This window comes from Onychomys torridus, chromosome 9 (genome assembly GCF_903995425.1).
Source record: "Onychomys torridus chromosome 9, mOncTor1.1, whole genome shotgun sequence".
NCBI lineage: Eukaryota > Metazoa > Chordata > Mammalia > Rodentia > Cricetidae > Onychomys > Onychomys torridus.
In genome coordinates this window covers 96,829,844-96,857,594 of record NC_050451.1, presented here as the reverse complement: position 1 = coordinate 96,857,594, position 27,751 = coordinate 96,829,844, and positions in this window count along the sequence as shown.

The window sequence follows — 27,751 nt, the reverse complement described above, 5'->3', positions numbered from 1 at the left end:
AATAAAAGAAAATAGATTTATTTTTGACAAATAATGATTTTCTCTGCTCCAAACTGAGCCTAGATAAAGATAGATGTATGAAACAATCTTTCCTTTATAAAATTGAAGTAGCTGTGTAGAATGTTATAATTGCCTCTGTCTTTTCTTTGAAATAAAAAGAAAGAAAGCATATCTACAAGTCAAAGTAAAGAAAACCAAAGTATAAAAATTATAATGGTATATAATTTGAAGTCAGATAGGGTGGCAGCGTGATAAAGGAATTCTTACTCTGAGAAGAGCAAACTTTGACATGATTTGACTGTGAAATAGCTTTTAAAGACTGACAGCAATAGAGGGGTCTGGAGAAAGAACTGATGAGTAACTGAGAGGAAACAAACTGGCAGACCATGTGGATTAAAGAACATTGCACGTCCTGAAAAAGTAATTCTGTGTGGTGAATAAGATATTTACATGAATTTAATTTTGTCTGTGTCATGAAATCCAAAGACATAGTGTATAGTGAGAAGCACTGATTCTGAGTATTAATGGAACCTTGTTGGATCTGTTCTCACCTTCTCTTCCTCTTTCACTTCTGTTCTTTCCCCCTCTCTCCCTTTTTGGGGTGCAAACCTTTTAGGTAAGTGCTGTACCACTGAAATACAGCCACAGTTTTTCTAGTTCTTGAAGATGAGAATTCTGACTCTAAGTAAAACTAGTGCCTTGTCATCTAAGTTGGGAAGTAGGCTATAGCACTCTATTGGTACTTATTAAAGTATGCTTTTTGAATATGAGAAACTCTTGAAAACAGAATACTTTACATACAGAACATTACACTAATATTTCATTAGTATCTGAATCTAATTTCTATTCCTAACACTTATTATTTATGGTAAAGATAAGGGCATTTATCACATGTTCCTTGTTAATAAGTAACACACAACAAATTATTACTTTCCCAGTACTTAGTCAGTTTTCAGTAAATATATATGGCATGTACCAAGGTAGGCAGCAACTTCCATAGCCCTAATATTTTGTGTATTCCAACTCCTCAGAATAAAATACCAACAACTCAGCACCACTGTTCTCCAGGTCATAAAATTGTTGCTAGCTCAGAACAAATATTACTGTGTTCCAATTTTTTTCAGTGCATTCAAATATGGATTAGTCTCACTCTTCTCAAATGAGTATAAAAATACATGTAGTAGTAGTAGATATAAGAATTCCAGGTAGAGTAGAAATAGGACATGTTCCTTTCATAATAAGGAAGTTCATTGTAAATGTGTGCTAAAGTAAGGTTTCTCTACAAAGCAATTTTGTCCCCCAGGGGACATTGACAATGTCTGACATCCTTTTGATGCTACGGTTTGCAAGGCTAGGTGGCACTGGTATCAGTATGGTGGAATCCAGAGTTGCTGCTGAGCAATACAGTGATTCACAAAGCAACTCCCCCACACATATCCACCACACACACACAAACACACACCCAACTTAGCTTAATCTTGTCAAAATATAAGTCCTGCCAGGGGTGAGAATGCCTGTTCAAGCACAGGATGTCAAGACCTCATTCCTCTTCCTTCCTTCCTCCTACAGGACTAAAATTGTAGTGCTGTGCTAGCAGTGGTTCTTTGTCACAACAACAAAGAAATGTGTGTTCTGTCTGCTTTACAAAGAATGAGGATGCAGCAGGCTTATGAGGGAAGCTACTGGTTGGGAGTTCATGATTTATGTTCAATGTGCTGTCCTGAGGTGGCAGATGCATGGAAACCTCCAGGAAACTGAATCAGCTTAGAGCTGGTACTATATAGCCAAAGCTTAAAGGAAAATATGGTTATCCTTTAGTAACAAACAAATGAAGCAGGACAAGTTGCATGAAAGAATAATGAGTTGTGAGTGGCCACCATGCATCAGACAATTTATGCAGACTGTCTAATTTTCACGAGATCTCTGTGCATTGTGCCTTGTTATCTGCATTACATGACGCTGTAACACCTCCCCCTGTCTAAGAGTCTTTGCCACTTGTCTAGATGGTTTTAGACGTTGATACTTTTCCCTCTGGAGACAGAATTTTCCTGGTGGACAACACACACACACACACACACACACACACACACACACACACACACACAAAATAAATAAATAAATAAAACCAGAATTTTGTTTCTATAACCTTAAATTGTTGCTGTTCTCATTAACAGAGAAACACATTTCACTTCTAATATACCTAAGATTTTGAAAGATTTCTTTCTAAATTATTTTTGTCCTTCTGCCTGCATGTAAGGCTATGTACTGCATGCATGCTGTGCCAGCAGAAGCCAGAAGAGGGCATCATATCTGCTGGAATTGGGTTACAGAGTATTGTTAGCCTTGGTGCGGGTGCTGGGAAAGAAACCTGGTTCCTTTGGAGGAGGAGCCAGTGCTCTTTCCTGCTAAACAATCTCTCTGCCTCCAGCTTGCTACTATTCTTATATTATTCTTTTATCTGGTTTTGTAAATAATGAGTCATTTCCAAGGGAAAAAAAATCCTGTTAAATTGTCATAGTTTGAAGAATTTTTAAAATAGCCTTCCTTGGATTGATGTAGACACTGCGCACATATGTGGCAGTTGAGTAGCTTGGTCATCTTATGGAACTCCTAACTAACAGTGGGAGCAGGGAGTATTTCAGACTCTTTTACCACTTTGGGGACCCTCTTTCTCTTATTGGGTGGCCTTGCCCAGCCTTAATACAAGGGGAGGTTCTTAGTCTTAGTCTCGCTTCATATGCCGTGTTTGGTTGATAATCATGGGAGGCCTGCTCCTTTCCGAATAGAAATGGAGGAGGAGTGCTTGGGAGGAAGAATAATAGTACAAATGGTGGCAATACCCACAACAACTAACCTTACTCTGTCCCTTTCATGCTCAAAATGAAATCTTCATGCTAACGTATGGTGGTATCGTGTTCCCCGAAATAAACTTATCTGGGGTCAGAAAACAGGACGGCCACCATATTAACCATGAAGATAGGCAGTGGTAGCACACCCCTTTAATCCTAGCATTCCAGAGACAGGAATGCCTCTGCATCTCTGAGTGCAAGGCCACATTAGAAACAGCCAAGCAGGCGACACACGCCTTTAATCCCGGAAACCCAGTCTTTAATTCCAGAGAGTGAGGGCAGAAAGTAGAAAGATATATAAGGCGTGAAGACCAGAAACTAGCAGCATTTAGCTGGTTAAGCATTTGGCTGGTTAGCATTCAGGCTTTGGAGCAGCACAGTTCAGCTGAGAGCCATTGGGAGGAGGACTCAGAAGCTTGCAGTCTGAGGAAACAAGACCAGCTGAGGAACTGGCAAGGTGAGGAAACTGAGGCTTGTTCTGCTTCTCTGATCTTCCAGCATTCACCCCAATACCTGGCCTCAGGTTTGATTTTATTAATAAGACCATTTAAGATTCCTGTTACACTAATGTTATTTTGTATCTAGTGGGCATTAACTACAGGGAGAGTTCTCACAGAACTAACTGGGAAATATTTTCTGTAAAGCAGAAGGTGAAGTTACAAAATATCTCACATTTCTCAGCACCGCCATGGAGAAGCTTAGTAAGCAGGCTGAGTGCACAGCTCCTTCTCTAAATCACTTTGCAGAAGAGAGGATGCTCTGTAAGTGTTTATCAATATTGATCAAATGAATCATATAAGCTCTTACTTGGAGAACTTTCAAGAAAAGACGTATGGAGCATACAATGATGCAGACATGCTTAGAGCTGGCTGGCCAGCTGCCCAGAACAGTGTTCACTCTAAGCCTTAACTTAATCCTTAACCTCAGTGCCAAGTTTATATCAAGCTAAGAGGTCTAATTTGTAAATATCAAGTGTCTCTATATCCCCAGAATTGTCACAGATAAACCATGGTCACATCACTGAACATGGCTTCTAAAACAATTAAAGTCCAAAGGGAATAAAACTACAGGGTCTGATCCAGAGTCTCTTCCTGGAGCTTTTTAGTATAAAATGCCAAACTTCATATTTGAAGGTTTCTTGGTGAGCATAAAATTAAATTAGGAAGGTTAATAATAGGAATTCAATATTTAATGTTGTCATATTAAATTAACCTTAGAAATAGATGATCACAGTGGATTATGATCAAATATCATGGCAGGAAATCTACTCTGCATGTGAGGTAATTTGTAAGATAATTCCATTCAGTTACATTGTGCATTAATGTAAAATCTTATCACTGAAATTTCTGAATTCTACTTATTTTCAGGCTGTTGGTATAACGTATCCGGAGGAAAGCCTTGATTGGAGCGCAGTGCTTCATCTGTTATTAAATTGTTATAATTATATTCTGCACTTACAGTTTTGAGTTCTAACACTTACAGCAACTGCTATTCTTCTTTCATAACCAACAATTTGTAACCTGTTCTGATTTCCAGTGATTTAAAATGTAAGCAATGGACATAAACATAATACAGCTGCAAAATAAATAAACAGAACCGATGTTATGCACATTAGGACAATATTAATTTACGTAAAATGATATAGAAAATATTAAAATAATTATTTTAAAAGGCTTCATTTAGAGATTAATGCTGTGTCATTTTTTATGCAAAGTCATGCATTTCTAATTTTATCATTTTTTATTTCAGAAGCTATAATTGTTTGCATTTATTATGACCAAGAAGCTGATGGCAATGATAGTTTTGTAATTTTCTTACTAATTGCTCTTGCTATGTCCCTATGACCAATGTTATTTGCTCTCATTTCACAGATGAGGGACCTGTACTAACCTAAGTTTAATGGTGTTCTTAAAATCAGCAAATTAAAAAGGAGAAACTGGATGGAGATTTAGGATAGCCATTATGCATCTCTTTTCCTAGCACCCATGGTGCTCATGAAGCCTTTCATAGAGGTTATATAGTGGTGAACAACTGTTGGAATGACAAAGGAATCATCAGTACTATAAGTGCCTTTGACTTACTCAGGGAAGACCAGTGACATGGTTTTCCCAAGACCTCATCCATATCGGGCTTTTGATAATACTCCTATCTAAATTGATTGACATATTCCTTTATGTAAGCCCTGACCCACATTCCTTTAAATCACAAGAAAACTATTGGTCTACCAACTGTACTTAGGTTGAATCTTTTTTCACGTCATTGCCTTCTCTTAATGAAGAAAAGTCAACACCCCAGAAAAAAAATGTGTACAATGATAACATTAAATTCCACATATTGCTGTTTTACTTTCTTGGGTTTTTGTTTGTTTGTTTGGTTGGTTGGTTGTTTTGGTTTAGTTTGGTTTTGGTTTTGGTTTTTTGAGACAAGGTTTCTCTGTGTAGTTTTGGTGCCTATCCTCAATCTCACTCTGTAGACCAGGCTGGCCTCCAACTCACAGAGATCTGACTGGATCTCCCTCTCAAGTGCTGGGATTATAGGTGTGTGTCACCGCTGCCCAGCATTACTTTGTTTCTTTTCTCATAGAGTAAATGACAAGCATCAGAGTTCAAAATGTCATTGTCTTCCCAAGATTTTAAGAAAGGATTTTAACCATTTCTTTTGTATTCTTTACATTAGAACTGAGCTTATTTTCCGTTTTTAGATTTTAAATATGTATTTAGATTATGTACATCAAGGACATATATAATTATATCACAGTATTTATGGAACTAAAGTTATATTTGAAATACAGTGAGAAAATTTCCAAAAATGTTATTTACATAGGAGTATACATACTTATGCTACATGTACATAGATTATATAAAAGATTATCTTTCTACAGGTAAATAAATCTTTATTATAATGAAGACTAATCAAAATTAGTCAAATAAAAACACAAATTAAGTGAGGGATGGCAAGATATTTGAACTTGTATTCTTGCTGCTGAATTCAGGGGTCTAAGATCAATAACCAGATAACACATTGTAGCAAGAGAATTTTGACTGTTCTCTGACATCATCACATATTTAATGGCTCTGGCATACTCTTCAGCTACATGCAAAGAATTTGTATGTATGTATGTATGTATGTATGTATGTATGTATGTATGTATGTATGTACATACGCACACAAATTCATATACACACACAGTTACATACCTTATTTTAATACTAAAAGTCCCTGTTGAAAATTGAATAAAAGGAGGGATATTTATCTTTATATAAGTCCTATATCTTCTGGCTAACTACATATTAATTTATGCACTATTGTTTCAAAGATAGTATAGAAGAGTATTTTGATTCTACTCAAATGATCAATGGAACTGATGTTTCTTTTCTCATTAATAGTACCTGCAGTACCTGCATATAATATAGCAAAGGTAGCTTTGTTAGAGTTATATGTTATTAAAATATCCCTACAGCCTAAAACTAACCTTTGAGTAAAATCAGTAGCCACAGCCATAAGCATGAGATGATGCCAGGCAGTTTATTAGCATGAGAATATGTTTCAAATCCAGAGGACTGAAAATGGGGTCGTACTGCATTTCAGTCAGTTTTGTTCTCAGACCCAGATGAATATGAGAAAATGAATCTTAGAGATGCAATTATTGAGCCTTTTAAAAGTCAAAGAAATGTATGAAGCATTCACCCCGATATGTCAATAGAAATAAACTTCCAGAGGGTAATCATACATAGCAAAAAGGAAATGTGGTACACCCTAGAGCTCTGGTTGGTAGGGATGGGGAACCTAATGACAAATAAATTCAGATTCCAAACAAGTTCCACATCCACTGTTAATTTAAAAGTATTAAATGTTCTTTGTATAGAATAATAAAACCTTAAAATAAGTAATAAAACCTTACCATAAATTAGACAAGATTGCCAAGGAGCACATTGAAAAGAAATTTTACATAGAGAAAGTTCTAAGTAAATTTTCTTGGGACAAATATAGGTGAATTAGTGAAAAGACATTTTGAACTATGATACTCAAACAATTCTGGTCCCCTTATTAGATCAATGTGATACTTAGAACACTGAGCTGAATTTCAAATTTCTACATTAACATGAGAAGTCCACAATCTAGGGAAATGGAATTTTTTGAGCAAAGTTAAATATGGGTGGAAGAGATAAACACTGTATAGACTAACAGTTGATAAATCTTGGCTATGGAGGAACATAGACCCTGCACAGAACTTTTGGAAATTTACATACACACCATTGTGTTATATAAATCTCTATCTATTCCTGTGTACATGTGGTTTATCATTTACTTTTTGTTACTGTGAAAAAACATCACGATCAAAGAAAATTATAGTAGAAATAGTTTATTTTGGCTTACATTTCAGGAGGGGCAGTATATAATGACAAGGAAGGCATGGCAGTGGACTGTTGAGCAGAAAGTTGAGAGATTACATTTCCATTCCCACTCAGGAAGAAGAGGAAGTGGAATGAGAGTATAAGCACCAAAGTCAGCCCCTAGTGGTATACTTCTTCCATGAAGATTATATATCCTAAAGGTTTCATAATCTTCCCAAATAACTCCAACCACTGAACACCACATCTTCAAGTTCCTGAGGTAGGTTTCTCACTTAAACAAACATCCTTGACATATACAGTATACAAAAATGTGTTAACATTTGGAAAATTGAAAAAAGGTAACTGCTCTCTTCCTAGAGAAATTTTAAAGGTGAGAGGTAGTTGAAAAACTTAAAACTTGTAACACTGCCATGTCTTATTGGACTATAACTAATACTTTTCATTTTTCATTCTCTACCTTCTTCTTAGAAACTTCTTTCTCTGAAGGAGACCCTCTGAATGCTGTGTTGGCTAAAGTTGAGATGACTTACACTGTGATGATGTATTGTGTACCCCAATAAAGCGTGCCAGAGGATCAGAGGACAGATTCAGCCACTAGATTAGACATAGAGGCCAGACAGTGGTGGCACACACCTTTAATCCTATCACTTGGGAGGCAGAGATCCATCTGGATCTCTGTGCATTCAAGGCCACACTGGAAACAGAGCCAGGCAGTGGGGGCACACACCTTTAATCCCAGTACTGGGAGGCATACTTGTCTTTAAGCCTAGGAAGCGATGGAAGGACAAAAAAAAAAATCTTATATAAGATTCGAGGAAACAGGAACAAATGCAGTTCAGCTGACATCCTTTTGGGTGAGGGCTCAAAGGCATTCAGTCTGAGGAAAAAGGGTCCCCTGAGGAACTGGTGAGGCGAGATTGGCTGTAGCTTGCTCTTCTTCTCTGATTTTTCAGCTTTTATGCCAATATCTAGGGTTTTTATTATTATTATCATTAAAAGACCATCTACGATTCGAACAACCTTACACTAAGACCATTCATTTTAATCAATTATAAATCAGTTTACAGAATTTGTCTAATTAGCATAAAAATCTATAAAATTACAAATAATACAAAACATTCTTTTAGTCAACTATTTTAACATGTTTATTTCTATTTATTATCAAGTCCAATTTCTCATGCTACAATTCTGCTTCTCCACTGATATTGTCAAAAAACATGAGAAACAAGCATAACCAAGCCTAAGAAAGTACAAAATTCAGTGGTTCTCTTGCTGTACTTTTTTTTATTTATTATATTTGTGTCTTAATTTTACACATCAGCCATGGATTCCCCTGTCCTCCCTCCTCCCGTCCCTGCCCCCATCTTCCCCCCAGCCCCTCCCCTCCATTCCTATCTCCTCCAGGGTCTGGTGATCAGATGGCCAAACACCCTAACAGTCATGCTGGAACTCTCATCCAATAACTGATGGAAATGGATGCAGAGATCCTTGGCCAGGCCCCAGGTGGAGCTCCAGGAGTCCAATTGTCGAGAGAAAGGAGGGACTGTAAGAGCATGAATTGAGAACAAGATTGGAAAAGCACAGGGACAAATAGCCAAACGAATGGAAGCTGTATTTTTTTTTTTGATAGAATAGTTTTTCTCTTGAACCTATGACATCTAGATAGTAAACTGAAATGACAGAAAACTGTAGACAGAATAGAGTTGCATGCTGTTAGATTTACATGTGCTATCTTATGTAGATGATCAATGCATACTACTAATTTATTCACAGTGTACCCTTAAGGAATTTCATTCAGGATTTATGGCAGATCCTTCAAATAACATGCCTACTGCCCTCTCAGACATTAAATTCTGTATGTTTTGGTTAATCAAAGGCCAATGTTACCCATGTTTTGATAAATTTAACTGAAATACAAGGGATCTAACTAGCTGCTCTGGTATTAAAATTTGGGCCTGTAATTTTTTGAGCGTATAACTAGATTTATAACTTCATTTTTGTCGTCATTAAGGTATCTGATCTAATGTCTTGAGATGTCTGAGTGACTCATCCCAGACTTATGTTTGTGTCAAAACAATAACAATAAGACTTATGACTGGGTAGAATAAGACTAATTAGTAGTTAAAAAAAAAAAGATGTTTCATTGAAAGTGTATAATGAACCCTGTTGCTCAAGGTATGTGTTTTCATTATCTCAGAGATTTCCCTTGTATTTCTTATATAGGATATTGGTCTAATCCCTTTCAAAATTTATTGGCCTTTGGAGCTATCACATAGCTATTTTCATAGCTATATATGTTTTGATTCAACCACTTAAAGCCCTGTTGGTGAACACAAAAGTTATATAACTCAATAAATATCAAGAACTCCACCATGGACCTTTATAAAGCCTTCACTCCTATTTTCTATCATTTTGTAAAAAAAAAAGGTATTCTAACTGCTATCTAAAGAGAACACAAATGTGAAGCCAGCCACAAACCCTTGCTATACAATGCTGTTCCACCTGCCAGACCTTGCTCAGCCATTTTCAGAGTTTTCTCATGCAGCAGATGGGAACAAAGGCAGATACAGCCAAATATTATGCAGAAAGTGAGAGACCTTGGAGCACTCAGCCTTAAGTGGTATATCTCTATCAAATCCTTTCCTTCGGGACTCAGGGGACTCCATGGAATAGGAAGCAAAAAGACTGTAAGAGCCAGAGAGGTATAAAGAACGTGAAGAAAACAAACCTTTCAAAATGAACATGATCAAAGTTTCTATGAACTCAGAGACTGTGGCAACATGCACAGAGTCAGCTCCATGTCTTCTGCATATATATATATATATATATATATATATATATATATATATATATAATCACTTCCTGTTTAGCAAATTTTTATGGGTTTCCTTATTGTGCATGAGTGGGTCTCTTGTTCATATGCCTTCTCATGGTTTATCCTCCTTCTGTTTGTTTGCCTTGTCCAATTCCGATGTGCTAGTTTTCATTTGTTTATTTTGTTGTAATGCCATAGAAGACTGTTTTCTAATGAAAGACAGAAAGAGATTGTATTTGGAAGGAGAGGTGGAGAAGAACTCAGAGAAGTACAGGGAGGGGAGACCATGAACACACCTTACTATATGAGAAAATATGCTTTCAATAAAACAAAGAATGCTAGACACTAAACAAATTGAAAAAGAGTGAAAATCAGTATCCTAAAAATTGTAGAACCTAATGCTAGTGAGCAAGGATACCTTTTAATAACTATCATTTGTGGTGGTATTGTGTTCCCAAAATATTGTGCACTCTAATAAACTTTGCTGGGATCAGAGAGAGAACAGCCACAATATTAAACATAGAGGATAGATAGTGGTAGCACATGCCTTTAATCCTAGCATGGAGAGGCAGAAATCCATCTGTTTAAGGATACAGCCAAGCATGGTGACTCATGCCTTTAATCCCAGAAAGTGAGCCTTTAATCCCAGAGAGTGATGGTAGAAAGTAGAAAGGTGTATAAGGCATGAAGACCAGAAACTAGAAGCATTTGCCTGGTTAACTTTTTAGGCTTTAGAGCAGCAGTTCAGCTGAGATTCATTTGGATAAGGACTCAGAAGCTTCCAGTCTAAGGAAACAGGATCAACTGAGGAACTGGCAAGGTGAGGTAGCTGTGGCTTGTTCTGCTTCTCTGATCTTCCAGCACTCACCCCAATACCTGCCCCAGGTTTGTTTTTGTTATTAACACCTGTTAAGATTCATGCTACAATCATTTCTTAGTCATAGGAGAAATGAAGAACTTAAAGAATATGGTATCGCTTTATTTGGAGAAGAAAACCACCTCAGCAGCAACCTTAAACCCTATTAATATGGTAGGTCAATGAATATGTATAATAATTAGCTTGGACATTCCAACGCAAGTACACAGTTTATATTCTCTTAGGTCTTTTTATTCCTCCAGTAACTAATACTTGAGCAAATTAGTAGACAATTTGAATTTATTTACAGTGTCATAAAACCCAGATCCTTCCTGATGAAGTAAGGAAGATTTGGGGAAGCTCTGGGATGAATTGATGAATAAACACTGTGGTCTAGTTTACTTTTGATTGCTGTAATAAAGACAATGAGTAAAACAACTGGAGGAGAAAAGGGATTATTTGGTTTACATGTCCAAATCATAGTCTAGCATAGAGTAAACACGAGATAACTATTCAAGCTGGACAAAAACACGGGGCAAGGAACTGAAGCAGAGTTCAGGGCATGTGCCATCCATGGGCTTGTTCACTATGGCTTGCTCAGCTTGCTAATTCGGGATAGGATGACTCACATCAATAGGCAATTAGAGAATAGGACACTGCAGACTGGTTACAGCACAGATTGATGGAGATAATTCCTTCATTGACATTCCTCAACTCAGATCACTCTGCTCATGCCAGCTTGACAAAACCAAAGAAAACCACCACCAATCAGCACAGATCGCTTCTGCTGGAGACTCAGTATCATCACTGACATATTTCTGCATTCAGGTTCCTAAGACCTTGCTTGGCAAATGTATCAAGAGATCAGATATGGTACAGCACCTATAGTTGTTATCACTATGATTTACCCTAATTTCAGTAATATATTATAATCCTCCAGAATTCATCTAAGTAGTTTTATTGATGGTTGTAGCCAAAAGTTTTTTCCAGTCCCCTCCAGCCAGCCCTATGGTCCCACAGCCACTTATAAAATAATCACTCAGAGACTTAATGTTATTTACAAACTGTATGGCCTATGGTACGCCTCTTGCTAGCAAGCTCTTATATCTTAAATTAACCAATTTATATTAATCTATGTTTTGCCACATGTTCTGTGGCTTTGCCAGTCTGCTGGCAGGTTGCTCCTTTGATGGCAGGCTGGCGTCTCTGCAGACTCTGCCTTTCTCTTTCATTTTTCTCTCTCTCCTTGGCTTTCCTGCTTCTAAGCTACCTTGCCATAGGACAAAACATCATATTTATTAACCAATGGGAACAACATATATTCACAGTGTACAGAAAGACATCCCACAGCAGATGGTGAATTAATTATTGATCTTATAAGGATAACATAATACTTATAGTTTATAGGAATTTCAGGTTATTATTAGGTTCAGCTGAATGATTCTTACATCCAGGCTGCAGTTCAATTGACCAACCCCTCCACTGTGATGCTTAAAGGGCTGACATGGTGTTACCTTTAATATGTAAGCTGTCATCTAGATACTATTTGTCAGCAGTCCTTTAAATGTCAGGGTACTCCCCCTTACTACTGGGTTTTCACAGGAGGAAATGCCACATACCTCTTTGTGAGTGATGTAGATAAATCATAACCACATGTATGTATTTTGACATTACACCTTCTTTCCTCCTACTGGCATAGTATCTCATTAGTCTGTGCCTCACTAGTTCTAAAAGTTGGATTACATCCAGAGACTGAGAAAGGGTAATCATATTTTATTGCAGCAGCTGCCCTCTGCCACCAGATCATCCATCATTTATTATTTGGATTTTATAGATTGAGCAATAACATTTTGGCTGTCCCTATGACATTTCTATTTCAGTAACCTTATTGGTGTCCCCCTGTACGTGTGTCCCCATTGGCTGCCAATTTGACCAAGTTATTCTTATTGATTATGCATCACCACCTGGTCTCTGATCTGTAGGGCACTTATCACCCCCTTCATGTAAGAGAATAATATATTTTACTATGTAACTTAGCTTATGCCTAGATCATAGATTTATCATTGGTTTCCTCTAATTTGCTAGGTTCCCCTCTGAATAGAATATATGATAGACATTTTAAACTCATTGTTTATAGATCCCTCCTCTCAGACCGAGAACCGTTTTTTCACAGCATCATTCTGTATATGGTGTTGCCCTTCATGTTTCTGGGACTGTTGTTCCTACATTCATATTGTAACATGGAACATTTTCATTTCTGCTCCATGAAAAAAATACCACTTTCCACTGAATCTATATAATAATTTGCTTTTGCTATGTTCTATATTAAAGGAGGCTAATTATATATCAATGATATCCCTGATTTCTTAATTTATACTTTAAGTTCTGTACAATGCTCTTGAGTATCTTGATACACACAAACTCTACCAACTTTTAGCAAAACACAAGAAAAATGTCATGTGGCTCTTTAAGCCTATAAAGCCTTTTTCTCATCGACAGACCTTGATCCCTCTGGTTCTGTTACACTGTGATTTTCCACGGTGGAATCTCAGAGTCATTTTGATTTATATTTTCTAACACATATTGCCTCTCTCATATACCCTCTACCAGTTTATCGTTCTCAAAAACTTTATAACTACAGTGATACTACACACAGAAACTATCCATTATTTACTTATGACTGAAAGAAATTTCAGCAATAATATTAATGTAAGAATAGCCTTACAAATTTACTAATAATAATCTTGTTCTCAAACTCCATTTCATAGTATTCTTCTCCAAATTGTTTCTGTGTCTTAGGACACAGGGGGCAAGATCTGTAAAGTGGAAGTGTGTACCTAGATTTCATTTAGAAGTACTTTAAAAACTGAGCCTTATGGGTACTAAGGGAAACACTCTGGCAGGGAGTAAGCCTGAATCATAATATACTCTCATCTAAGTCCAACAGAGTACTCCAGAATTCAAGAATCTTGAAACAATCCACTACGATGTTCCTCTAAAACACAATTAGTCCAGAGGAATACTGGGTTGTATACCCACTGAGAGATGGGCACACAGATATTGCTGCCCCATTTTTTGAAGGCTTGCATATGGGGAAAGGAAAAGCATCTTAATATAAACTAAAAACCACCATTATATAACAAAGAAACAATAATAATGAGGAAAATAAAAGAAACTAGTAACACAATATCTGTTGCTCCAAAAACATACAAAGAAAGCAATTTGGTAACACTTATTAAATTCATAGTCATAAAATTAAAAGGAAATATTATTATGAAAAATATTGAAGGTTAATGAAAGGACAAAATAAAATATATTAAAATATGTATTAGAAATAAATAAAAGCCTGGCTGGGTGGTGGTGGTCCACAACTTTAATCCCAGCACTTGGGAGGCAGAGCCAGGCAGAACTCTGTGAGTTCAGGATCAGCCTGGTGTGAAGAGCAAGATTCAGGACAGGCACCAAAACTACACAGAGAAACCCTGTCTTGAAAAACCAAATGTAGTTAGAGTTTTCCTGCCTGGCCCACAGTCAGGACAAATCTCTCTTACCCACCAGTCCCACAGTCGCTCAAACCCAACCAAAAAAGCACACAGAAACTTATATTGCTTACAAACTGTATGGCTGTGGCAGGCTGCTTGTTATCTACCTTTTCTATCTTAAATTAACCCATTTCTGTTAGTCTATACTTTGCCACATGGCTTGTGGCTTACCAGTGTCTTTACACGTTGCTTCTCATGGTGGCGGCTGGCGGTATCTCCCCAGCCTTCTACTTCCCAGAATTCTCTTCTCTCTTGTCCTGCCTATACTTCCTGCCTGGCCACTGGCCAATCAGAATTTTATTTACACAGAGCAATATCCACAGCAACCAAAATAAAATAAAATAAAAAAAATAAGAGCCTAATGTAAACAAATTCCTAAATGGTCTTATTAATAGAAAACATGGAGCCAAATATAGGGGTGAAAACCTGAGAGAGATCTGAGGAATAGGAACAGCCAATGCTAACCTCACCTCACCAACTCTATAGCTTCCAAATATGAGGTACTTCCTGTCTACTCATGCCTGTATGTATTGCCTTCTGATTTACTCTCTCTGTCCAGCTACATTACTCCTCTTTGTGCCCACCTCTGTCACTTCCTATCTGTCTGTACAAACCTCAAGACCTCCATGGTTAACTATTTTTATAATTTAAGGTGTGTGCCACCATACCTGGCTCTGTTCCCAGTGTGGCATTTGCTGTGGGATGTTCTGTATGCCAAATGCATTCCTCTGATTGGTTAGTAAATAAAACACTGATTGGCCAGTAGCCAGGCAGGAAGTATAGGCAGGACATGAAAGAAGAGAATTCAGGGAAGTGGAAAACTGGGAGGAGAGACCTGGAGCTTCCGCCATGACAAGAAAGATAGAAGATACCAGTAAGCCATGAGCCACGTGGCAAACTATAGATTAATAGAAATGGACTAAATATAAGAGTAAGAGCTGGACAATGGTAAGCCTGAGCTAATGGCCAAGCAGTTTAAATAATATAAACATCTGTGTGTTTGTTTTATAAGTGAGTTGTCTGACTGACAGGGCTTGGAGGGGCTGGAGAGAAGGTCTCCAGCTAGAGGCCTTGAACTCACATAGATCCAGACAGATCCCTGCCTCCCAGCTGATAGGATTAAAGGCATGTGCTAAAATTGCATGACTTTTATGTTTACTTGTAATGTCTGGCTTTTCTCTTTGATCTCCACGCAAGCTTTATTGGAGCACAAATAACATATCACCACAGCCTAATAGACAAAATAAATGAAATGAAAGCAGTAACCAAGAAGTACATTTAAATGAATGATCTTAAATTTTATACAAAAAGCCACACTAAAATGTTCTTAGTAAATAAAACAAAAACTCCTCTAAAATATACATTGAAAAGACAATACTCAAGGAGAATAATATATTACATATACTGGTGTCAAAATCTATAATAATAATGAAAATGAAACTAAGAACTATCATGTCATCATTAACAATACAAAAGAGAAAAACAAAACCTCATGAAAATTCCTGAAGATATATTGAAGAGAGAAATTATGTTGTTGGATGAAATATTATCCAGGACTTACCATGAAACTTTAAGAAACATATAAAAAACAGAGTTTGGAATATTTCACAAAGATTTTAATATGAAAGAACAACAAAGACTTGATGAGTAGAATGAGATTTGATATGTACATAGCAACATTCACCCAAAATGGTTACATATTAAATGATATTTGAGAATATTAAAAATATATGTAAATGAGTGTCCACATCACACTGGGCTTCTCAGACTATTTTAGATGATTGTTAAAGTATTAGTTTAGTATGCTTTTATTGTATGACATATGAATGTGTAATAGTTTAAGAACAGCTATTTGGAGGACTGAAAAAGAATACAAAAGTCTGGATGAGTAGGGAAGTCAGAAGGGAACAGAAATCAGTAGGAACAGTAAGACAGTGAATCTGCAGCAGGAACAAAAAAAATCTCAGTAAAAGAAAAATCTTCACAGTGAGCTAACAATACGAGTTCAAACCAATCGTGGAGGGCAACACTAGTAATACTTATAAAACAATTGAAATTGTTATTCAGTACCAACAATTTCAGTGTTAGGTTTCTTTTTTAGTTGCTAACACAAATATACTCAAATACACTTACAATATGATTTATAAAACTTAAAGGCTGTTTGCAGGCATTCAGAACATACACTCTGGTGTTCCTCCTGAGTATAAGAAGACAACATCTAACCCTGAATCCTGTAGGTTGAGCCAGTTTCCATGTCAGATGTGCAAGAGAAGTAGTCATACAGGAGGAAAAATTAGTCAAGGTTTGGCTTGTTGCTGAAATTGTTAATTTCTATCCTTATAAAGTGTGAGAAAAAGTAGATAGTATTAGCCTCTGACTACTGCATATAGTAAGAAATGAGACAGAAATTATTATTCAGCTAATATTAATTAGACAACATATGCTTGGGGTGAAATAGACTGAAAATGATGAACAGTTAGAATCTCTTTGTTGTGTATATACTTGGTTATTTAGTTCTTTTTTTAATTTTTGAGTGGAATCACAAAAGTATATTATTTGTGAAAAATTTTTTGTTTTGTTAATCAAACATTTTTTGTACATGTATAACTTCACTGCAAGTCTCTAAATATACTTCTTTGGAATGTAATTCTTGGAACTCGATCTGAAAGAATGAAATCATCAGTAAGAATGATGGATGCGTTTATAAGAGGCAGTATATAAATTTACAACAGCATGCAGGCTCAAAAAATATTTGCTAGCTGCAATGAAATTAGTCATTTGGAGCTGAAGAAATTCTTTCTAAATGTAGCTCATAGCCTTAGAAACCATCATTAACTCCTTCTTTTCTAGCAAGTGCAAATATAACTTTATACCTATTTGCTCAAAATATTTGTAAGAGAAACTGATGCCATTGGAGTATTGATATTGCATGTTTAAACATAATCAAAGAATCCAGCTTAGTTTGAGTTAGCTTCAGCCAAAGTAAATTTATGCTAATGAATGAACGGCTTCTCTTCTGCTCATAGAGCTCGACAGTTTAGCTCCAGGTCCAGAAAGAAAAATTGTCCCTTCTCAGAGTAATGTGTAGACATTCACTCCCAGCAACTCATGATCAAAGTGGTACTTTTGTTATCTGCTTCCTTGTTATGAAGCTGTAGATACAGCATTCTACCTACACGGAGTAGTAATTATGTTTTATAAGATGATCTAGCTAAGCAGGTAATATGTAAACAAAGAAGCCCTCTTTTTTCATTTTCATTGGTAAAAGAATAATGAGTCCAACAATTGGGATGGGGTCACTCTCATTAATAGCACAGAGAACACAGAGAACAAGAAATTTATTCATATAACCTATGTAAGCACGTTCACTTTTAGTAATTTCTGAAGTCATAAATTCAGAAGGAAGGTAAAATGTTAAGCCTCCGGGTGAACTCTAAAATCACAATAGAACCCTGAACTAATATATTCTTCAGAAATGGTATAACAGCAAATGGAGTTATCTGTGTTCAAAATTAACAAAAAGTTACATTATTTTGATAATAACCAATTACTGAACATACAGATTTAGCTGTGCAAAAATAAGGCATGAGAGAGCAGAATAATTTAAAAGCTATTTTGGTGATCTGAGCTAACTCTTTTCTATGAATTACACTTGATGTTTTCATAAATATATCAGAAAAGAAAATGATCACGCCAGTTGTCTGGGAAAGAGCAAGGGCTCTTTCCTGGCTGCATGTCCTTTAAACTGACTCATTGGGTCTTTTAGGAAACTTTCTAAAAATGCTCAGAATATTAAATAGTGATATATTAGGTGGCCTTGTACTGAGAACTTGATAGTACAAGTACAGGTTATTGGGTCACTTATCAACCACATCATAAATATGTTACTTTTTCTGAAAGGAAACCTTATTTCCCAAACAATAGAAACTGACATCTTTAAAAGCATCTCAAGTTTGCAATGAAATAAAACACCATTGGGCAACATGTGAGTTTATTTATTTTCTAAGTTTACAGTCTCTCTCTCTCTTTTTTAATAGTCTGAGGTGTTCTCGTTTCTAATTATATGGTGCTTATTATTTATAATCATATATGTTCTAAATTAATCTGAATGCTTAGTTGTTTTTTTGGTTTTTTGTTTTTTTTTTTGTTTTGTTTTTGTTTTTTTTTTTTTTAGAGTGAGATTGAGTTACTGTGAACTGCATCAAGGGAATAGATGGCTGGAAATATGCCAAGACTCACAGAAAAATAGTGTGAATGTGAACTCTGCATGTTTTCTATTTTAGCTTTGCACTCTTGCTGACTGCGTCAGCGAGGTGAGGCAAGCAAAGCAGCTGTGGAAGCAGGGAATCAACCACCTGGGTGCAGAAATGGATAAACAGGACCCATTTTCATCTAAATAGGATAGGATGGCAGAGTCTTTCAGAGCAGGCTACTAAATATGAGAACACTATTTGGAATTTAAAAGGGCAAAAAGCTCTGAAAAGCATTCTTGAAGAAAATATCAGAGATGCTTCAAGAAAAGTAGTATACTTACATATATTTACATATAAGCCTCTGAACTGAACTCAACTATTGATGTTCTTATCAGGATAATATATAGAGGGATATATCTTATTCTTAGGAAAACCCAGCAGTTTAAAAGTTTATTAACTAGATTCATAGCATGTAGCTGACTACCCAAAGGAATGGTTGGTCCCATATTGATGTCTCAGTGTTAGCTTCAACTACTGGTTTCTACCTTATTTCCCCATCATCACTGAATGCAGATTTTTTTTCACATAGTTTATCCTGATCACTATTCCTCCCTTTACTCGACTCAGTTCTTCCCTACACCCTCCCCTTCCCATCTACCTGGATCCATGCACTTTCGCTCATTAGAACAAAAAGATTTCTAAGGGATGATAGTAAAATAAATGAAACAAAATATAATAACAACTCCCAATTTAGCACATTAGATATGTTGAAAATAAACAAACAGGATGAAAAGAGCCCAAGGGAAGGCTTGAGAAACAGAAAGCCACTTGTTTACTCACTCAGGAACTCCATAAAATCTCTGAACTGGTTGAACACGAAGGACCTGGTGCAGACCCATGGAGGCTCCTCAGTCTTTGTGTATGCTCATATGCGCACTGATCCTCTTGACTTAGGGGACCTTGTTTTCTTTGTTTCCTCAGTCTCCTCTGGTTCTTACACTCTTTCTGCCTTCTCTTCCATGGGATTTCCTGAGCTAGGAGGGAGAGGGATTTAATGGAGACTTCCCATTTAGGGCTAAGTGTTCCAAGCTCTCATCCTCTGCATAATGCTGCCTATGGGTTCCTGTATTTGTTCCAATCCATGGTATAAGGAAGCTTCTCTAATAATGGCTGAACAGAGACTGAAATATATATATATATATATATATACATATATATATATATATATATATGTACATATGTATAGCAGAATGGAATTAGGAGTAAGGAGTCATCTTATTGACAAGCTTATTCTTTAACAGTAGTATTTGTGTATTTTGTTTTTGTTTTGTTTGTTTGTTTGTTTGTTTTTTACTTTAGATCCCAGGGATATCTACTCCCCGGTTCTTAGTCACATAAGCAATGCTGGTATTGGGTCCAATTTATGGAGAAGAACTTAAGTAAAATCAGATATTCAATGTTTACTCACACGGTGTTGGGCCATCATTGCTTTGGCATATCTTATAGGTGGTAGGACAGCATTTTAGATCAAAGGGTTCATAGCTGGGTTGTTCTTTACCTTTCTCTTTTGGTAGCCTGCCAAGTACCGTCTTGTACCAAAGATGCTTGAATGTAGGGCTGCAGGCTCTATGTAGGCAGGAGCTCAACTTCTTGTTCAATGAGTTGTGTATGTGCTGTCCTTAGCAATGGGTCCTGACTCCGGTCAAGCTGTAGAGAGCAGCCTACAGTCTCAGCAAGATCCTGAAAGGCTTGGGAAATCCTATGAGTTCCCTTTAGACAACTCCATTAGATATAACCAAATCCCTGAACAGCAAGATTCATGTGGTGACATAAGATTAACAAACAGTACTTGGCCTACTCTACTCTGGCAATTTCATTAGGTTGCTTTCAAATATTTAATATTTTATGAAACTTCTACTGCCTTAGGTTTCCATGCTACCCCTCAGATGAACCTTAATTTTAGCTATCTTGCCAATTTAGCTCACTCATCATCCACATCTGTCTCCCTTCTCCCTGCCTACTTAATCCTCTCTTTCCTGCCCCCACCTTCAATGATCCATCCATAACTATCGATTCTATTTCCTCTTTCCTGCTCATAGTCTCTTACTTTATACCTCATCTATAGATTGGCTCTCATTGTCCTAAGAGAGGATATCCACATATAAGTGAATGTGTACAATATTTGTCTTTCTAAGAATGGGTTATGACATTTAATATGATTTTTTTCTTTTTTTCTTTTTTTTTTTTAGCATTTACCTGAAATTTTCGTGATTTCTTTCTTCTTCTTCTTCTTCTTTTTTTTTTGTGACTGAGTAAAATTCCATTGTGTAAATCTACTACATTTTCTTAGTCTATTCTTCTGTTGAGGAACATTTAAGTTGATCCCAATATCTGGCTTTTATTAATGGAGAAGCACTGAACAGGTTGATCAAGTGTCTCTGTGGTAGAATGATGCGTCCTCTGGTTATATGTGCAAGAGTGATAGAGCTGGACCTAAGGTAGATTGATTTCCATTTCCCTGAGGAACCAGCTATTGATTTCACTAGTGTGTGTACAAGATTGTGCTCCCACCAGCTATGGTGAGTGCATTCTTTATTCCACATCCTTGCCTGCATGAGCTATCATTTGTTTTATGGATCTCAGCTAATCTATCCATTGTAATATGGAATCTCAAAATAATTTAGATATCTCTTTTTCTGCTGACTAAGGATGGTGAATATGTCTCAAAGTGTCTCATTTTAATTGATTTAGTTGTTTACTTGATATTCAGGGTTCTTTTTTAATTCTTTGTATATTTTTTAATATTATCCCTCTACCAGATATGTAGTTGGTAAATACATCCTTACCCATTTTGTAGGCTTCCACTTCGTTCACAGGATAGTGTCCTTTGCTTTGCAGAAACATGTAAGTTTCATCAAGTCCCATTTACATATTATTGATCTTGGTGCTATGTTAACAGTTTTCTGTTTGTAAATTCTTTCCTGTGCAAATTAGTTTATGGCTTTTTTTTCACATTCTCTTTTAACAGGTTCATTGTATATCGTTTTATGTTGATGTCTTTGATCCATTTGGAGTAGAGTTTTATGCTGGTTGATAAATATTGATCTATTTTGATTTGTCTTTATCTAGTTTGATCAGCATCATTGTTGAAGGTATTGTCTTTTTCTCAATGTGTATTTTTGGCTTCATTATAAAAGTGAAAGTGTACATATATCTGTAGTTTACTATCTGGCTTTTCAACTTGATTCCATTGATTGAAGTGTCTGTTTTGAGGTCAATACCATGTTATTTTTATTTTGTAGTTCTGCAGCTAAAATTGAGGTCTAAGATAATGACATCCCCTTCATTTCTTTTATTACTCATGATTGTTTTAGCTATCCTCAGTTTTTGTATTTCCACATGAAGCTGAAAACCGTGCTGTAAAGAATTGGGAAGAATTTGCTTTAGACTTTTGATAGAAATTACATTGAATTTGTCAGTGGTTTGATAGGGTGGTCATTTACTATATTAGTGCTACTGATCATTGAGCATTGGCGATCTTTCCATCTTCTGATATCTTCTTCAATTTCTGTGTTTAGCATCTTAAAGTTTTTATCATACAAATCTTTCACTTGTTTGGTTAGAATTACATGAATTATATGAGATACTTTATATTATTTAAAGATATTGTGAAATGTGATGTTTCCCTGATTTCTTTTTCAGTATGTTTGTAATTTGTATATAAGAGGGCTTCAGATTTTGTGAGTTAATTTTGTATCTAATTACTTTGCTGAACGTGTTATCAGCTTTAGGAATTCCCAAATGGAAAATTTTAGGTCACTTATGTATATTACCATATAATCTGCAAACAAAGATACTTTGACTTATTTCTTCCAATTTGTATCCCCTTAAACTCCTTCAATTTTATTTTGCTGTATAGAGTTAGTGGACAATCTTACTTTGTTACTAATATTAGTGAAATTACTTTTATTTCCTCTCCTTTTAATTTAATGCTGGCTTTGTACTGCTGTAAAGTGCCATCACTGTGCTTATGAATGTCACTTGTATCCCTATCTCCAGGGCTTTTGTCTGAGGTGGTTTTGGTTTTTGTCAAAGGACTTTTCTTTACCTAATGAGATGATGATGTGGTTTTATCTTTTAATTAGTTTATATGGTGGATTACATTTATTGATTTATGCATGTTGAACCATCCCTACATCTCTGGGATAAAGCCTAATTGCTAATGGTGGATGATCTTTTTGATGTGTTTTTGGATTCAATTTTCAAGTATTTTATTGAGAATTTTATACCCATGTTCATAAGAGGTATTGGTCTGTAATTCCTTTTCTTTGTTATGTCTTTATGTGGCTTAGGTACCAGGATAGACATGACTATGTAAAATGAACTGAGCAGTTTTCCTTCAATTTCCATTTTATGGAATAATTCAGAGTATTGGCATTAACGCTTCTTTGAAAGTCTAATAGAAATCTGTGCTTAAACCATCTGTCCCTTGGCTTCTTTTGACTGGGAAACATTTAATGATTGCTTGTTTTTTGTCAAGAGTTATAGATCTGATCTGATTTAACTTTGGTAAGAATTATGTACAAAAAAACATTCATTTCATTTATGTTTTCCAATTTGGTGAAGTTCAAGTTTTTAAAGTAATTACTTATGATTCTCTGAATTACCTCATTTTCTGATGTTATGTCTCCTTTTACCATTCTAATTTGGCTTGACAAACATACTGATTTTGTCAAAGAACCAACTCTGTTTTATTAATAATTTGCATTACTTTATTTGTTTTGGATTGCTTGTTTCTATTGTATTGACTTTAGGCCTGAGTTTGATTATTCCTTGATACTTATTTCCTTGGGGCATGAGTTTCCCCTTTTGCTCCAGAGCTTCCAGGTGTGTTACTAGTTACTAATGTGAGAGCTCTCATACTAATTTTTTATATTTTATTTTATTTTAATAATTTTTTCACTTATTTTACATACTGACCACAGTTACCCATCCCTCCTCTCCTCTCAGATCCCCCCACCACTTCACCTTCTACACCTGTTTCCCATCTACCCCTTTGCCTTCCACTTCTCATCTCCATTCAGAAAGAAACAGGCCTCCTGTGGGTTTGACAAAGCATGGCGCAGCAAGTTAAGGTAGGACCAAGCTCCTCTCCTTGTGTCAAGGCTGGGCAAGGTAACCAGCATGAGAAAGAGGTTTCCAAAAGCCAGCTAAGCACCAGGGACAGCTTTATCTCACTGATAGGAGCCTTACAAAGAGACCAAGCTACAGATCTGTCATACACATGCACAAGGCCAAATTACTTTTTATGTATGCTTTTAGCACTATGAACTTTCTACTTAGAGCCACGTTCAATTTTGTCCCATATGGTTTTGTTAGGTTTTTCTATTGCTGTAAGGAGACACCATGATGATGGAAAATTCTATAAACATTTAATTGAATGGCTTTTAGTTCAGAGGTTCAGTCCATTATCATCATGGTGGAATGTGGTGGCATACAAGCAGACATGGGGCTAGAGAGGTACCTGAGAGTCCTACATCTTGCTCAGGTAACATAACATGGTCTGTCTCACTTTGTGCTGCTTGGTCATATGTGAGATCTCAAAGCCCACCTCCATAGTGACCCACTTCCTCCAACAAAACCACACCTACTCCAATAAGGCCACAGCTCTTAATAGTGCCACTCCCTCTGGGTGCCATTTGCTTTTAATCTATGGCACCTTACACATGGGTATGTTGTTCACTTATCTTTCTTCTATTCTACAAAGTCTTTAATTTCTTTCTTGACCAGGTTTTCATTAAGTGGTGTTTTGTTCAGTTCCCATGAGTTTGTAAGCTTTTTGTTACTGCTAATAGAAAGCATGGTGCCATCTCCATTTCCTTTGTCTTATGAGATTCACATTGTATCTGGGTATCGTGTTAATTATGTAGAAAGTTCCATGAGCTGCTAGAAAAAAGCATATTATTTTGTGTTTGGCTGAATATATATGTGTATATCTTGGTTCATTTGATTTATAATGATAATTACCTCCAGAATTTCTCTGTTTATTTTTTTTTGGATTACCTGTCTATTGGCAAGAATTGGGTTTTGAAGACGTGCTATCTTTGTGTGATGGTGAAATGTAACTTAAGCTGTGCTGGTGTTTCTTTTATGAACTCCATTGCCTTTGTATCTGGTATAGTTTTTACAGATTTCATGTTCTCTTGGTTGATTTTGTCTTTGTTGACTTCGGAGTGCCCTTCTCTATCTCTTTTGATTAGTTTTGGTTTCAAGTCTATTTTGTAAGATATTCAAGTAGATGTACCAGGTTTCTTCTTAATGACATTTATTTGGAATATCTTTTATATTTGTCACAAGGTAACATATATCCCTGATATTAAAGAGTGATTATGTTCTTGGATGCAGCAGAATGATATATCCTGCTTTCACATCCATTCTGTTACTCTGAGTCTTTTAACTGGGAGTATGAGAGTATTAATATTGAGAGATTAAATTAATAAAATAATCATAAAATAAACATATTTAATATATTTTGTTATTATATTAAATATATAATTAACATGTATAATTAATTATATAATAAGATATAAATAAAAATGATCATTGTTTGTTGAGTCCTGTTATTTATTGTTGTTGTTGTTATGGTGGTGGTGGTGGTTGTGGTACTAGTATGTACATATTTTTTTCCTCTTTTGATTTGCTGGATTATTGATCCCCTGTATTTTCTCGGATGTAGTTAACTTCTTTGGGTTGGACCACCTTCTGTATGGTAGACTTATAGATTAATATTGTTAAAAATGTGCTGCTCTAATAGGTCTGCCTTTACATGCTACTTGGTCTTTTCCCCTTCAGTATTTAATGTTCTTTCTGTCTTCCAAATGTTTAGTGTTTTAATTATTGTGTGCCAAGGGACTTCCCTGTCTCAGCAGAACTCTTTGGTCTTCTTTATGCTTCTTGTACCTTAATAGGCATCCCTTTCTTTAGGCTAGTAAATATTTTCTTCTTTGATTTTGTTGAAAGTAAATCCTGGGTCTTTTACCTGGGTTTTTCTCCTTTCTCCATTTCTATTATTCTTATATTTATATTTTTTCATAGTGTTTCAGATGTCTTGAATGTTTTGTGCAGGATTTTTTTTTATTTAACACTTTTCTTTGACCAACCTGTGCATTTCTTCTGTAATATCTTCGGTGTTTGAGGTTTTATTTTCTATTTCTCATATTCTCTTGGTGAAGTTTGCCTCTCAGATTCCTGCTCTGCTCTACTTGCAAAATTTTTTATTTTTAGACATCCCACAGTTTGGGTTTTCTTTATAGATTTTAGTTCCTCTTTCAGGTCTTGAACTGTTTTATTAATTTTATTCCACTGGGTTAGTGTGTGTGTGTGTGTGTGTGTGTGTGTGTGTGTGTGTGTGTGTGTATGTGTGTGCTTTCTTAGGTTTCTTTAAGAGATTTCTTCATGTCTTCTTTAATGGTATTTGTCATATTCATAAAGGCTATTTTATAGTCAATTTTTCTTATGCTTCAGCTATATTGCAATACTCAAGGTATGCTATGGTATTTTTGGCTCCAGTGAAGATAGATTATTCTGGTTGTTATTGATTTTTATTTGTATGCTGGCATCTAGGCATCCTGGTTTGGGAAGATTTTAATTCTAGGTGCTAATATCTGGTCTTGTCTTTGTTGGGTGGGTGTTTTGATCCCTGGTTTCTGTTGTTCTCTCTGGTTCTTAGGTGTGATAGCTGTGGATTGTCTGGCAGCAAATTCTACTATGATTCTGATAGGTATGGCTACCAAGGGTTCTACATGGACTATGTTTCTAGTTATTGAGAGCTAACATTTCTAATCATAGTGGGCTAGAAGGAGTGGGCTGTGTGGATCCACAGAAGGGAGGAAAGCAGGGGGTCTTCTGTTCATTCATTGAGAATGGGACAGAGAATGAGGAGAGGCTTCAGGAAGTAGTCAGCTACAGACCTGTTTTGCCAGCCAAAGTGACCTTTGGCTTTCCAGGGAATGCTTATCAGAGTTGGGGGCTGAGATAGAGCAATTAGTCAGCTAGTCAGCAGAAGGATATTTGGAATGGAAGGTCGGTGTCATTCACTGGAAAAGGTGTCAGAGTTGGTTGGGAGGGTGACAATAGGTGGTATGCTGTGGTGTTGGGGATTAGACTGGGCAATTCGACTTGGAGGAGGAGAGGGAAGGCAAAAATCTACAGCTAGCCTGACTGCTTCCCTGACCTGAGTGGCCTAAGGATTCCTAGGGAATGACTGCTGGAGTTGGGGCCTGGAATAAAGCAAGTGTGGGGACAGGGAAATTTAGATGAGATGATTTCTGTGAACTTGGGATTTTGGCAGAGAGGAAGGGTAGTACTTGGTTTTTTGCAATACATAATTGCTTATTTCATTTAACAACACTTAAGTACTATTATGACCTCAGTATGTGTTATATTATATGAGAAATTAATAGTAAAAGAAAGCTATCTTAAATACCTTCTAAAATATTTGCAAATATGTAAGAACATGTTTCTTAGCAAAATATGACAGAAAAAGTCATAGCAAGTAGTCTGTGTTGATATGAGTAGTCACATGACTATATCTTACATTTACATCTCCTAACTATTCTGTATTTCCTCATCCCTCAGAATTCACCTCAGCAGATATGGTTCCTTATCTAGAAAATTCTTCCCCATCCTTTCTTTCCTGAACATTCTAGGTCATTTATCAAACTACTACAATTGAGTTCTTGCGGTATCTCATTGAACTTACTCACAGATACATTAACTAAAGGACTCCTGCAATTTGTACATCCTTTACTTTACCTCCTTTGTAAAGTAGTAGTACAATTTGTCTCTGGAAGTCTAGATCAGTCATACCTGATAATGTAATCTTTCGTAGGCCTATGGATTCAAATTCACTACTGGCCCCATCGGGGTAAGGGGAGACTAAACTTCCAGTTCTGTGTTTCCTATACCTCCTGGGGAGAACATCATATTTTCTCTTGAATCAACACTTCTAGAACAGCAAAACCTAATGTTCAGGAACAGGACAAAAACTTTTGTGAGTGATTCCTGATTAGAGAAAAATTAATACTGATTTGAAATGCATATATACTTCTAGAGAATTCCATCTAAGCTTTCCAGTCTATT